The sequence below is a fragment of the Dasypus novemcinctus genome, chromosome 8 (genome assembly GCF_030445035.2).
Source record: "Dasypus novemcinctus isolate mDasNov1 chromosome 8, mDasNov1.1.hap2, whole genome shotgun sequence".
In the NCBI taxonomy this organism is placed as follows: Eukaryota; Metazoa; Chordata; class Mammalia; order Cingulata; family Dasypodidae; genus Dasypus; species Dasypus novemcinctus.
Genome location: NC_080680.1, coordinates 83,494,427 through 83,509,194, shown reverse-complemented (window position 1 = coordinate 83,509,194; position 14,768 = coordinate 83,494,427). Strand labels below are relative to the sequence as shown.

The 14,768-nt window shown below is 45.6% G+C and overlaps 1 protein-coding gene and 1 pseudogene across 1 annotated transcript in view; one reads left to right on the top strand and one right to left on the bottom strand.

Annotated features, from left to right (window-relative positions):
- ALDH1B1 (aldehyde dehydrogenase 1 family member B1) overlaps positions 1-14,768 on the bottom strand; it is a 316,919-nt gene that overhangs the window by 59,850 nt on the left and 242,301 nt on the right. The gene's annotated exons all lie outside the window — the stretch shown is intronic.
- The window catches only part of LOC101443938 (PHD finger protein 13-like), a 78,127-nt pseudogene continuing 76,149 nt past the window's right edge, over positions 12,791-14,768 (top strand).

Sequence of the window (14,768 nt, the reverse complement as noted above, 5' to 3'; positions counted from 1 at the left end):
AGGAGGGTCATGGAGGGCACCCCCAGATAGGCAGGCCTCTCCGCACCCCAAGGCTGCTTCACTGACTTAAAAAGCTGTCCGGGCGGCCCTGTGGAATGCTGGCTTTGAGAGCTGGAGAGAGAAATGAAATGGCAGCCATGTTTCCACTTTTGCCCTAGCTACCAACTCTCCAGAGCCAAAGTCAGTGGGTCTGCAGGTGTCATGAGGCCACCCGGGCCAGCCCGGTCCTGCCCACTCAGCCCTCAGCGCATCTTGAGGGGAGACCCTGGCGATGGTTCCCAGCCTCAGGGCTCCGCAGAGGGAAGAGATCGTGGATGTCACAAGTGTCTTAAGTGGATCTTTTTTTAAAGAATAGAATTATTATTATTTTTTTTTAGATTTATTTCTCTCCCCTTCCCCTCTCCCCCCCCCCAGTTGTCTGTTCTCTGTGTCCATTTTGCTGCATGTTCTTTGTCCACTTCTGTTGTTGTCAGCGGCACGGGAATCTGTTTCTTTTTGTTGCGTCATCTTGCTGCGTCAGTTCTCTGTGTGGGCGGCGCCATTCCTGGGCAGGCTGCACTTTCTTTCACGCTGGGCGGCTCTCCTTACGGGGCGCACTCCTTGCGCATGGGGCTCCCCTACACGGGGGACACCCTTGTGTGGCAGGTCACTCCTTGCGCTCATCAGCACTGCGCATGGGCCAGCTCCACAAGGGTCAAGGAGGCCCGGGGTTTGAACCGTGGACCTCCCATGTGGCAGACGGACGCCCTAACCACTTCCCTCAAGTTGATCTTAACTGTTTTCTTGATGAGATGGAGCAGGACAAGTTTCATGCCTGCAATTTATTGAGAGAAGAAAGGTGGAAGGGTTTTTTTGTTTTGTTTCTTGTTTTTTCATTTTTTTAAAAAAAAGATAAATAGATCACATAAAACATTACATTAAAAAACATAAGAGGTTCCATATACCTCACTTCCCACCCACCCCCTGCTCCTCCCACATCAACCACCTCTTTCATCATTGTGGCACATTCGTTGCATTTGGAGAATACACCCTGGAGCACTGCTACACTGCATGCACCATAGCTTTAATTGTAGTTTACACTCTCCCCCAGTCCATCCAGTGGGTTATGGCAGGATATACAATGACCTGTATCTGTCCCTGCAATATCATTCAAGACAACTCCAAGTCCCCAAAATGCCCCCATATCACACCTCTTCTCCCTCTTCCTGCCCTCAGCAACTCCCGTGGCTGCCATCTCCACATCAATGATACAATTTCTTCCACTGCTAGAGTCACAACAGTTCTATAGTAGAATATCAGCAAGTCCACTCCAATCCATATTATATTCCTCCATCCTGTGGACCCTGGGATGGTGCTGTCCACTCCACCTCCAAATCGAGAGGGGGCTTGGATTCCACATGGCTGATGGATGTGATGCTCCTGCTTGCAGTTGTCGGCTCTCTTGGTTCCCTGGTGTGGGGGCTGACCATCCTCACCTCCCTGTCAGCCGACCTGGGTACATCCAACAACTTGGAGAATAGGTGTTGCAACTCTGCTGAGGCTCAGGGCCCAGCTGGCACATGGCCAGTCCAGAGAGTCAAGTTTCCTGAGTATGCACAAACCCCAGTGTCAATCACAGGTTCAGAAAAAGTGACAAAAGAGACGTGTAGAGAGGTCATATCGGAGACCAACTCCATCACACCCAGGAGCACAAATAAGTGGAAGGTTTTAAAGATTGTCCAATAGTCCAACAACGTGTGGAAGTATTAAACCCGGTGCTGGCCCTTCAGCAGCTTGCAGTCCAATGGGACACAGACACAGCCCAAATAATTCCCAAGAGGGTGCTGAGGGCTACAAGAACCGAAAAAGGGCAGGAGCTACTCAGAGGAGGGAGATCACACTGCCAATTTGTTGGTAGCAGAGGAGAAATGGAAAAGAGGCAAGAGGAGCTCCTGGAAGGAGGCCAGAACATTATGACAATTTCATTTTGTCTGTGTGACGTGGTATTTCTCTGTCTTTTTTTTCCTCTGTCTTAAAAGTGAAGTGAGGGAAGCAGACATGGCTCAACTGATAGAGCATCCACCTACCATATAGGAGGTTCAGGATTTGAACCCAGGGCCTCCTGGCCCATGTGGTGAGCTGGCCCACACGCAGTGCTCCTGCGCACAAGGAGTGCCATGCCACACAGGGATGCCACCTGTGTAGGGGTACGCCATGCACAAGGAGTGCACCCCGCAAGGAGATCCGCCCTGCGTGAAAAGTGCAGCCTGCCAAGGAGCGGTGCCGCACACACAGAGAGCAGAACCAGCAAGGTGATACAACCAAAAGAGACACAGATTCCCCATGCTGCCTGACTAGAATGCGAGCAGACACAGAAGAACACACAGCAAATGGACACAAGAGAGCAAACAACAGGGGAAGGGGAGAGAAATAAAAAAAGTGGAGGGAGGGGGAGCGGATGTAGCCCGAGCAGTTGAGTGCCTACCTCCTACTTGGGAAGTTCTGGGTTTAGTTCCCGGTACCTCCTAAAGAAAAAACAATGATCAGACAATGAGAAAAAAAAGCAAAAACAAAAAAAAAACAACAAGCAAACAGATGAGGGAGCCATCAGAGGGGGTGCGGAATATTAAAAAAAAAAAAAGTGGAGTGAACCTCGCTTGGTGCCCCCAAGGACATAGTCCTTTAGAGTTAATAAGATAATCAATGATGCCAAAATTTTCTTCCCCTCCACAAACACGTACGCTAGACAGATTCCCAACAGGAACTTTCCAGGCCCTGCTGACCCCGGCAGGATACAGAGAGGCATGCAGTTGCTGGCTGACCGCAGTGGGGCTTATCTGCTGGAGTGCTGGAGCCAAATCATGTTGATTCACCAATGCCGATTGTTAGATTTCCAGTAATTTTGCAAGTAGGTTGTTAAACACCTGTTATTCCGATTGTTATTAAAATTTTTAATTATATAAACTTACAGTTAAAAAATATGAAGAGTAAAGGCAATAAGTACTCAAAACTTATCTCCTCCTAATTATTTTACTGTTATCTATGTTCTTAAAATTATTTACTTTTATACTCATGCAGTAAAATTACTACATAGTGATGCACTGCTAGGCATCTCTTCCCAACTTGGTGTTCCCTGATGTGGCCATGGTACGGATATTTACTCCATGGAAATCTACAAACTATGGATTTTCATGTGAAAGCTTGATTTATTGTTTTGTGGATTGTCTAAACCTAAAGTCATGGAGAAAATGTTTGTAATGCTTTTTCTTAAAACTCAAAAGTATGTCACGTCTGTAGTCATTACATTGTAATTAACACAAATTGAAAAAGAATTCTTCCAGTATTTAAAAGCTACTATCAGATGCAGCAATGAAGTTGCACATGTCATTGATGAACAAGTGAAGTTTCAACATGTGTGTTCATCGTTTCACTTTCATCTTACTGCTGTCATCAATGAAACTATCCACCGATACTCAGGGCAGAATTGCCCTGGGAGAACTGTTTGTTAACTAGTACCAGCTCACCAGCCCAGGCAACGCCCATGATTCTGACATCTCAGTCTGGGACTGGTTGCCTCTTTGCCTTGAAGCTGTTGGGATTCAGGCTTTTTATAAAAAATGAACTGTTATGAAAGGACTGGCCTTTGTCAGAATGGGCTGGAGCTGCTTTCCTTGGGGGAGGGGAAGTTCTCAACCTCTTCGTTTGTTTGGAGACAATCCCCGTGGCTCGCACAGACAAGGAAAGCCTACATTATTTATCTCCTTTCTTCTCTCCCTCCCACCCTTCCTTTCCTTCTTCCTTCTCCCTTTGTCCCTCTCCTTTCTTTCCTTTATTCTCCTGTCCCTTCCTCCATCCCCTTTTCCTGCCTGATTTTCTTTCCATGTCTTAGGCCAGAGGAGATGTGAGAAGTGCTCAACCTGCCACTGCCAGATTTGAAGATGAAGGAAGGGGGCCACTAGCCAAGGAAAGCAGGCAGCCTCTCGACAGATGCTGGGAAAGGCTAGGAAGCATGCCCTCCCCTAGAGCCTGCAGAAAGGAATGCAGCCCTGCTGACTCCTTGATCTTAATCTGGTGAGACCCATGTCAGACTTCTGACCTACAGAATGGCAGGCTAATAAGTTTGTGTTGTTTTAGACTACTAAGTTTGTAGTAATTTGTTACTGCAGCAATAGTAAGCTAATACACATATTCAAGTAAATTTTTAGGAAGATCACGGGAATGCTACATTTTCTGAGAATTTGCATCTTGAGAATGTCTGTCGTTTGCCATAGCCCATGAGTAATAATTTGACTAAGTTTAGAATTATTGGGCCATACTCTTCTAAACACAAAAATGGCAGATGCTGTTTCATTGTTTTACAGAAAAGAGTGAGCACGGCAGGCCGGAGCAGGCTATTCTTAGAAAAGCTTGCTTGCAAGGTTGACCCTTGGCTGGCATCTAGGAACTTAGATTTGGGGAGGAGTCTCACAATTCCCAGAGCTCATAGGAATGACTTACTGTGCCTCAACTGTGCAAACAATGTAGATTATGCAGAATACCCGCTTTCCTCTGGGAGACTGGAATTTGGTATCTGCTAGGTAAAGCATGCCTACATGCCTCCACTAAAAACACTGGATCTCTAATGAGCTTCCCTGATAGACATTTTGCATGTGTTGTCACAATTCTTTGCTGGAGGACTTAAGTGCATCCTTTGTGATTCCACCGGGAGGAAACACTTGGAACCTTGTGCCCTGTTGCCTTAGGACTTCATCCCATGCACCTTTTTCCTTTGCTGACTTTGCTTTTCATCCTTTTGCCGTAATAAACTGTAGCCATTTTTTACAACTATATGCTGAGTCCTGTGAGTCGTCCTAGCAAATCATAGAACCTAGGGGCAGTGCTGGGGACCTGCACCACAGCTGTCTATCCGCACGTAGTATTGTGGGGAGAAATCTGCTGCCTCTAATTCCACCCACAGCTGCATAGGTTTCCATTTCCTTTTTCTGTCTGAACAGTTATACGAATTTTTCCTTATCCTCCAAATTTAAAGTATATCACCAAAGTAGGTCTATTGTGCATTCCTTCCATCACTTTTCCCTGGTAGTCAGTGAATACTTTCTATCTAAAGATGCAAGTCTTTAGCTCAGGGAAGTTTTCATCCAGTGTAGCAGGTATCACTGTCAAAATTAAACTTCCTCTTTTTCTGACCTAAGAGAGAGGTGGCACAGAATCACCTTTATCACCCTTGACTCCTCTAAGGCAGGGAAATCCTTTGTCCAGCAAGAGCTACACGCACCACTGAGATGACTTAAGTGTGTCAGCTGGGTGGGTGGCACCAGTCCTCTGTGTCTGGGGGCAAGGAGCTCATCAGGATTTGAGCCCATCGTGACCCTGGGGCCTTGAGGGTAGACCAGCTGGAAGGTTCAGTGGTTCTGTCTTACTCTCTGTTCCACCCTGAAACTGAATTCATATAACCTCCACCAGCCTCCCCACTCCCCATTCTTTGATGGGTTTAAAGTGTTTGTAAATTTTATTAAAGGAAAATTTAGAAAACATTTAAGGTGAAATTATGACTGTGATAAGCAGAATAATACAATGAATCCCAGTCACCTTCACTCTTGTATAATCCCCTCCCCCTCAAATGTGAGTTGAACTTGCAATATGATAAGATATCATTCCCCTGATTATGTTACATTATATGGTAAAAAAGGAGACTATTCTGAGTCATCCTGAACTAATCAGATGAGCTCTTTTTTTTTTTATTCATTTTTTAAAAATATTACATTAAAAAAATATGAGGTCCCATTCAACTCCACCGCCCCCACCCCACCCACTCCCCCCACAGCAACACTCTCTCCCATCATCATGACACATCCATTGCATTTGGTAAGTACATCTCTGGGCATCGCTGCACCTCATGGTCATTGGTCCACATCATAGCCCACACTCTCCCACGTTCCATCCAGTGGGCCCTGGGAGGATCTACAATGTTCGATAATTGTCCCTGAAGGACAACTCCAAGTCCTGAAAATGCCTCCACATTTCATCTCTTCCTCCCATCCCCCGCACCCAGCAGCCACCATGGCCACTTTTCCCACACCAATGCCACCTTTTCTCTGTGGACCTTGGATTGGTTGTGTCCATTGCACATCTATGTCAAGAGGGGGCTTAGATTCCACATGGATACTGGATGCAATCCTCCTGCTTTCAGTTGTAGGCACTCTAGGCTCCATGGTGTGGTGGTTGACATTCTTCAACTCCATGTTAGCTGAGTGGGGTAAGTCCAATAAATCAGAGTGTAGGAGTTGAAGTCTGTTGATGCTCAGGGCCTGGCTATCATATTGTCAGTCCAGAGATTCAAATCCCCTAGATATATCTTAAACCCCAGCACCAACTACAATTCCAGTAAAGTAGCATGAAAGTCTTGTGAAAAGAGATCCCATCTGAGTCCAGTTCCATCACACAGAAACACCAGCTCCAAAGAAGGGCCAACTGACATGGCAGTGAACCCCATCTGCCATGACCATAGAACCCGTGGGTCTCTTTAGCCCTCAAAAGACAGGTGAGCTCTTTAAAAGCAGAGCATTTTCTCTGGCTGGTCAAAGAGGAGGAAGCCTACAAGACATGTTCCTGCTGGTCTGGAAGAAAGCAAAATGCTCTACTGTGAACCACCTGTGGACAGCGGTGGCCTCCAGCTGCTGAGAGCAGACCCCAGCCAACAACTAGAAGGAAAGCAGGGACCTAGTCTTAGAACCTCAAGGAATTGGATTTGGCCAACAACCTGAATGAGCTTGGAAGTACATTCTTCCCCAGAGCCTCCAGAAAGGAATGCAGCCCACCTGACCCCAGTAGATGCTCTCTGAGAGAATCACCCTAGGAAATATTTCAGGAAAAAGAAAATACAACCTAGAAGGAAGAAGCAGACTATAAGAAGATATAGGGAGAAAAGAAATAGTCAACATGTAGTTAAATCTAAACAGGCATTGAATGCATAAATTACTACTTATAATCTGGAGGATATAAAAATAAGATAAAAAGGATACAGGAGGGATATGATAAAATCCTAGGTGTTCTAAGGTCCTTATATCATTTGAGAGGAGGGTAGAAGGGTATAGATAGTGATTAACTGGAGACTATCCAGCAGGCGTATTAAAAATCCAGTGTTAACTAATAAAGACAAAAACACTACATGTTATCTCTTTGGTGAGTAGACAAACTCATTAAATGATATGTAACAAAAGTAGATTTTTCCACATTGACAGAAGGCATTTAAAAAGGTCAAAACAAAGGCATGGTAAATACAACGCACTAAATAAAGTGGTAGAAATAAATCCAAGTATATTGGTAGTAACAAATGTAAATAAACTAAAGTCTCTGACAAAAGAACAGAAATTCTTAGATTGGAATTCTTATTAAAAGTCCTATAATATGTATTCTAGGCAAATATTGACCAAAAGAAATGTGGTGTAGATATTTTGACAAAATAGACATTAGGGCCAAAAGCATTATTAGAGATAAATGTGGTCACCACATAATGATAAAAGGAACAATTGACACAAAAAATACAAAGCCTCAGTTCATAAAGGCAGGAACAAGTCTGATGAGTTGAAAGGACAGACAGATGGTCAGTATGGCTCTTAACTGCCCCATCCAGGGGAGCCCTCTCCTCTCACCCTATATCCTCTTTTAGTGTCATCTCATCCAGTGTCTGACCTCAGTGGTCACCTACAAGCCAGGACACCCAAGGGCTTTCCCAGATGTCAGACGTGTACAACTGACCACCTGCTGACCTTTTCCTTCAAGGTCCCCAGGCATCTCCCACACAACATATCCAAAGTCGTGCTCCCCATCCCTACCTCCTCCACTAATCTGCTCTTCTTCTTGTATTCCCCCCTCTTTGTGAAGGTGGCCTAAGACACTCATCACTCGAGCTGGGAAACGAGGCATCTTTAAATGCACCACAGTTGGGGGTTCACAGATCTTTGCATGGAAAATCCACATGGCAGGCAAAACGGTGTTTGGGGAGTGCTTGGAGGATAGGAATCAGCAAGAGACATTAGGCCATCTCCTTTCAAAATTTTGTGATTTTTCTAATTAAAAATAATTCAAATATGAAGTAAGTACAGTAAACCCTGAAAGTTGTTCTAGATCCCAGATCCTCAAAGACAATCACTGTAATAGTGCACATCTTTCCAGGCCTTTTAAATACCTATGCAAGTATATGTATATTTTATGTTTTAGATTTTTGTGCAGTTGTGAACTTATTTTATATACTGTCAGCTTCTTGATTTTTTTCTCAATATATTTTGGTATCATTTCATATCATTTCTTTTTCCTTAACATGTATGTAATATTACGTTTTATGACTGTACCTTAATTCATTTAATAAATCTTTGAATGGACATGTAAGACATAGATATTTCACATTTTCCTCTTGTACAAACAGTTGCAGTGAAAATCCTGGGACATAAATCTTGTGAATTTGAGTGAGGACATCTGCAGAATACGTTTCTAGTAGTGGAATGGCTGGGTCAGGGGAGATTCACATTTTAAACTTTGATGTGTTCTGCCAAATTACCTTTAAACATGTTTTCCCAAATTACCCCCTTCCCAGCTGGATATGGATTTCCCTACCATCTCACCTACCTTCAACATTATCAATCTTTAAAGTGTCACGGCAATCTGATAGGTGAGAATGTATTTTTGTTGTTTTAATCTATATTTCTGTGTCATTTCTACTTCTCTTTAAGCAGATTTCTAGTTTCAGTCTTCTGCACAGTTACTGCTGGGTTGCTTTTCTTTCTTTTGTATTGGGTTGTAGGACGTTCTTTGCATATCAACACAATTAACCTTTCCTATGTCATAAATGTTTTTCCTCAATTTGTCATTTGTACTCTCTCTAGATTTGTTTATGTCTTTTGCATAAATTTTAAATATTTAAGTGGCCTTATTTCTGGCCTTATTTTCCTTTTCCACCCTGTTTTGAATGATCTGTTAATGATTTTACTCTCTAGTTAACCATGAGTACCTTGAGGTCAAGGGCTACATTTCATTCATATCTCTAGACCCTTGCTCCAGAATTCACTCACCCATGGGCCTTGGCTACTGTAAGTGCCCAGTGAATAAACACATTTTTAAATTTTATAGAATTGACAGAATTCAGTCTGCTATAAAATAAGGAAGAATAAAAACAATTCCGAGATTGAGGCTGAGGGAAAAGCTCCATGGTGCCCTGGCCTACAAGCCAAAACGCGTGGTGTGTTAGAAGATGTAATTTCAGTCAGTATGTGGAATAAGGGCTGGGTTGAATTCAGCTGGTAATAGAAAATGGTTAGAAAGATCACAAGAAATATGTTCTGCATTTGTTTCATTTTAAAATTTGTGTTTTTTCCCACCGAATTATCAGCTTTCAGAATCAGATGTTAATATGAAAATCATAGTTTAATATAAAAATAGTAATGGTTTTGCATAAGAAATCAGAATTTAATAGAAAAAATGAAGTGGGGAGTTCAGACGGTAATCTGGATCTCATGTAAACCACATGCCTTTCACCAAGTTAACAGCCCCATGTCTACCCCCACCTGGTAGCAGCGACACTAATTGCAAGACACGTGGGCAAGAGCAGTAGAGGCAGAGTCTTGGGTTGTGGGAACTGAACCTGAACACTGAAAACTGTGAAATGCTGCCGTCGTCTACATTCTTGATGCTGCGTCATCAAAACTTGGGAAAACTTCGGGGAAGTCCCTGGGCTTCAGTTCTGCTGTTTTAAAAACAAAGGAGGTACTGGGTGATCCTGGCAATTCCTTTTTTTTAGTTCTATTTTTTTAAAGATTTTTAAAAAATTTCTCTCCCCTTCCTCCTCCCCGCCCCCCTCCCAGTTGTCTGCTCTCTGTGTCCATTTGCTGTGTGTTCTGTGTCTGCTTATATTCTTGTCAGCAGCACTGGGAATCTGTGTCTCTTTTTGTTGCGTCATCTTATTGTGTCAGCTCTCCGTGTGTGCAGCACCACTCCTGAGCAGGCTGTGCTTTTCTTGCTCTGGGTGGCTCTCCTTGTGGGGGCACACTCTTTGTGCGTGGGGCTCCCCTACATGGGGGGACACCCCTGAGTGGCAGGGCACCCCTTGCGCACATCAGCACTGCGCATGGGCCACCTCCACACGGGTCAAAGAGGCCCTGGGTTTGAACCCTGGACCTCCCATGTGGTAGACGGACGCTCTACCAGTTCAGCCAAATCCGCTTCCCCTGGCAATTCCTTTCACTGCCGAGGTCCAGGGAGTCTGCAAGCCTTTCTGTGAAGTGGTTCCCGGAGCCCTGCCTTTGTGGGATTCCCTTGCGACTCAATCCGAGGTGTGAAGTCAAACCCATCACGGCTGTTACCAGCTGTTCTGTGAGGCTGCCCTGGGAGCCCCCAAGAGCGTCAACACCGATGTCTGTATGAGTTAAATTAAATTCCAAGGTCTGGTGTGAAGCTGGAACAGGCCTTGATGTTTTTATCTGTCTGCTGCCGGGTTCCTGTGGGGCCTATCGCTGCAGCCGAGAGAGCATGCGGGAAGGGGAATGGAGTGGAAGGGCCGTCCTCTCTATTTCATTTGTGTATGATTCATCATTATTTTGTTATATAAATAATACCCTGGTTACTTCCCCAAAAGCCTCAATGACTCATTAATTCACTTGAATAACAGGTACTCTATGCCTAATCTGAGCCGGACCTGAGGGCTGGGAAGGCAGAAATGCATGGAAAAAAATGAATACTGTTGACTTAGATGGTATTATAGAGGCACCGGAGGTACAAGGGCTGTGGGATACACAGGAAGGAGTGAGCTATTTGGGTGGTCCAAGGAAGAGAGAGGAGAAAGGGAATGATAATTTCTCAAGTGCGTTCTAGAAGACACTATGTCACCATGATTAAGAGTGCTGGTGTTGTAGACAGACTGGGGTCATCCTCTCTAAACCTCAGTTACTTCATCTGCAAAATGGGGTAATAATAGAACTCCCTTCATGGCGTTGTTGGGGAGATTAAATGAAAACAACACATATAAAGCACTCAGCACCCAGCCCAGCACTTTACAGATACTCAGTAAACACTTGGGTGCTGCTTGTATTATTATTCTGTAAGTTAGTCACTTAGATGGGTGTTGTCAACAAAGACTGCATTGTTTTCATTTTGCAGGCCAGAAATGAAGGCTCAGAAAACTTACATAATTTTCCCAAGGCCACACAGCTTGGAAGGGCAGAAAAAAATTTCTAACTAACTTCAAAGCCCTTCTCCTTTCCACTGCTGTGCAGTGCTGCCTTTGAAGGAAGGTACCATGGTTTGAAGCTATTACATACCCCAGAAAAGTATGTTCTTAGTGTTAATCCATCCCTGTGGGTATGGGCCCATTGTAAGTAGGATCTTTGGGTGAGAAGGATCTCAAATTAAGATGTGACCCATGTCACTCAGGGTAGTCTTAATCCTCTTACTGGAGTCCTTTATAAATGGGATGAATACAGAGAAAGAGAAAGAGAAAGCCACAGAAGCAAGAAGCTGAAAACAATGAAACCTAGAAAAGAGGGTAGAGGCCAGCAGATGCCACCATGTGCCTTGCCATGTGACAGAGGAGTCCAGGATCCCTGGCAGACACTCTTCGGGAAAAAACATTGCCTGATGCCTTGATTTGGACATTTTTCTCAGCATCACAGATATAAGCTTCTAAGTTAATAAATTCTCATTGTTAAAGCCAACACAATTCATGATATCTGCTTGAGCAGCCTAGCAAACTAGAACAGCAGGTTTCCCAGAAAACGTGATATTTGAGTTGGGTGTCAAAGAATAAAGACGTTCTTTGGTGGATGTTAGGGAGAAGAAACTGCTGGGCAAAGGGAACAGCATGTGCTAAAAGACAGAGGCCAAGCTGGAATGGCTGCCCTAGGCTGGGGGCAGGGAGTGGGGAAATTCTGGGTTTATGAAGTGAAGTTATTTCCAGCAGAATAGGATGGGGCAGAGGCCTTGAAGGTAGACCAGTTGGAAGCTTCAGTGGTTCTGTCTTATTCTCTGTTCTACCTGAAATCGAGTTCTCACAGGAAATAGGAACCAGAAACTGACCCTGTCCCATCTCCTGGAGCATGGCTTAATGGCCCTCGTAAGTCCTGAGAAACCCATTTGACCAATACTATGGTCGTTGTTGGAGCTTCTCTGGACTCTTTCTCCAATGTGCCCTACTCCCAGACCCAAGAGGGTGCTGGTAAGTGTCTTGTTTTTATACCAATAGAAGAGAGAATCAAGATAGGAAAATAAAAAACTAAAATTTTCTCACACGCAGACTCCAAACCATTCACCAAGGCTGCAGATCGGGATTGAGACAGAAGTAGGATTAGGCTCCTGCTTTAAAAGAGTTCTTGATCCGACTGGGGAGGCAGATAGCCAAATTCAACCCCATTGTCAAGTCGGCCGTAAAGCAGGTCAGGGCTGGGGTCAGTGGCACTGCCAAGGGTGGCCAGCAGAGGAGAGTTTTAGCATCTTTATAACTTCTACCACCCCCTCAACTTTGATAGTTTTAAAGTCTTTGTAAATTGTATTAAAAGGAAAAATTTTTTTTAAACAGTAAGGTAAAATTATGACTATGACAAGCAGAATTATAAGATGACCCCCAGTTAGCCTCACTTTTATATAATCCCCCTCTTCAAATGTGAGTTAAACTTGCAAATATGATAAGATATCACTCCCCAAGGAGATTATCCTGGGTGGTCCTGAACTAATCAGGTGAGCCCTTTAAAAGCAGAACATTTTCTCTGACTGGTCAAAGAGGAAGAAGCCCATAAGACATGTTCCTGCTGGCCTGGGAGAAAGCAACATGCTCTGTTGTGAACCACCAGTGGACAGCAGTGGCCTCCAGCTGCTGAGAGCAGACCCCAGCCAACAACTAGAAGGAAAGCAGGGACCTCAGTCTCACAACCTCAAGGAATTGGACTTGGCCAACAACCTGAATGAGCTTGCAAGTAGCTTCTTCCCCAGAGCCTCCAGAAAGGAATGCAGCCCACCTGGCACCTTGATTCCAGCTTGTAAAACCCTGGGCAGAGAATCCAGTCACAGCACGCTCGGACTTCAGACCTACAGAACTGTGAACTAATAAATGGGTGTTGTTTTAAGTTGTTAAATGTGTGGTAATTTGTTATGCAGCAGAAGAAAACTAACGCGACTCTCCTACAAATGTAAAATGAATGTGTGCCAATGATTTTATCTAACTCATTAATTAATGAGGGAATCCATAAGATGTTACAACCAGTTCAAGGAACTGCACATATGGGCAATCAGGAATGCTGAAGTAGAGGCACCAGTGGTCAATATCCGCCGAGCAACAATCAATTGATTGCATTCCGTTGGACAAAATTCATTTGATTTCTATAGACAAGGATCATTTGCATTGCTCTCAGTTTTCTAGTTTAAAGAGTTCTAAAACAGCTAAAAAATAATGAAAAGAGAAGATAACCAGGAAAGGTACTCTAGAAGGAAGCCCAGTACTCTTCTTTTGGTCCATTTCAAAGTCTTTTACAATTCTTCCTCGTAGGTGGTATGGAAACACGGTTTCAGGAGAGGTCACTGCGGTCACACACGTGTCCTCCCAGCTCCACTGCCACCCCTAAATCCACCCCACAGAGATAGCAGGTGGCCATGCAGGAAGTGGGGAGGCCAAGGGCTGGAAGGGCTCAGCTCACACGGGCAGTTTCCAAGCCCTTTCGCACCATTATCTGGTCTTCTTCAAAGACCCCTGGGGGGGAAGACAGAACAGGTACAGTCGCCCACCTGTGCTAAGGATATGGAGGCCCCGAGAGGAGAGAGCATGCCACAGGCCGCCCAGGGAGGCAGCGACAGGATCAGATCAGGGCTGTATTCCCTGCTCCCCTGCCTCCGTATCCTCAGGTGGGTGAACTTTCACCCCCCTTCATCCCCTTCCCTCTAACCTAGTGGGCCAGCCTCCCCTCCATGCTGCAGGGCTCTGCACTGGACGTGGCGGTTGGTCTGGCCTTGGATGGCCCCAGCAAGGTCTGCAGACAGCACCCCCAGGGCTGAGAACCAGCCTACCCGCCCCCCCCGCCCCCACGCCCTTTCCCCTTTGTGCACGGAGCATATGATGCCCATGTCCCCTCCCCTCGCTCCAGCAGCCTAACAGCCCCAGAACAGTGCCCAGACAGGACTTGCCCAAACCTGCTGTGCCAGGGCCACCTGCTCTTCCTCCCGGGCTGCCCACCCTGGCCACCCGCCTCTGTTCGTTTCCTGCTGGCACGTTGGGCTGGGACGTCATCTGTAAGGCCAGGCATGCCAGCCTGCCGGAGCCTCTTCCCAAACCCTCCTCCCGCCCGGTGCCAAGTGCTCGTGCGGGACAAGCCACTGATGCCAGGTCGGGCAGCTGGCTGGCAGGCCGGCCACCTGCTCAGCTCACAGAGTGAAAAGTTTTTGTTTTGCTTTGCCTTTTGAATCCTGGAGCTGAGACTGTCAGGGCTGAGAGGTTTGGAAGGGAGGCTAGTCCAGCCCTGCACTATTCAGACAGGGTTACTGAAGCCCAGAGAGGGGTTGGGCCCCACCCAAGGACCCACAGCACCACTGGGGCAGGGCAACCGAAATGTCCAGACTTCCAAGCCCGGATCTCTCCATTCCCCTTGGCTGTCATTCTCTCTGTGGGGGTGGCCTCGATGCCTCTTGGTGGAGGGCTGGTGTGGGACAAGACGGGAGGACCCCTAGGCTGGGGAGGAGTGTGCCCCTCCTCGGTGACACCAGCCATGGGAAAATCTTTCCTCAGGCTAATGCTCCTCACACACCTGGTCTCATAGAAT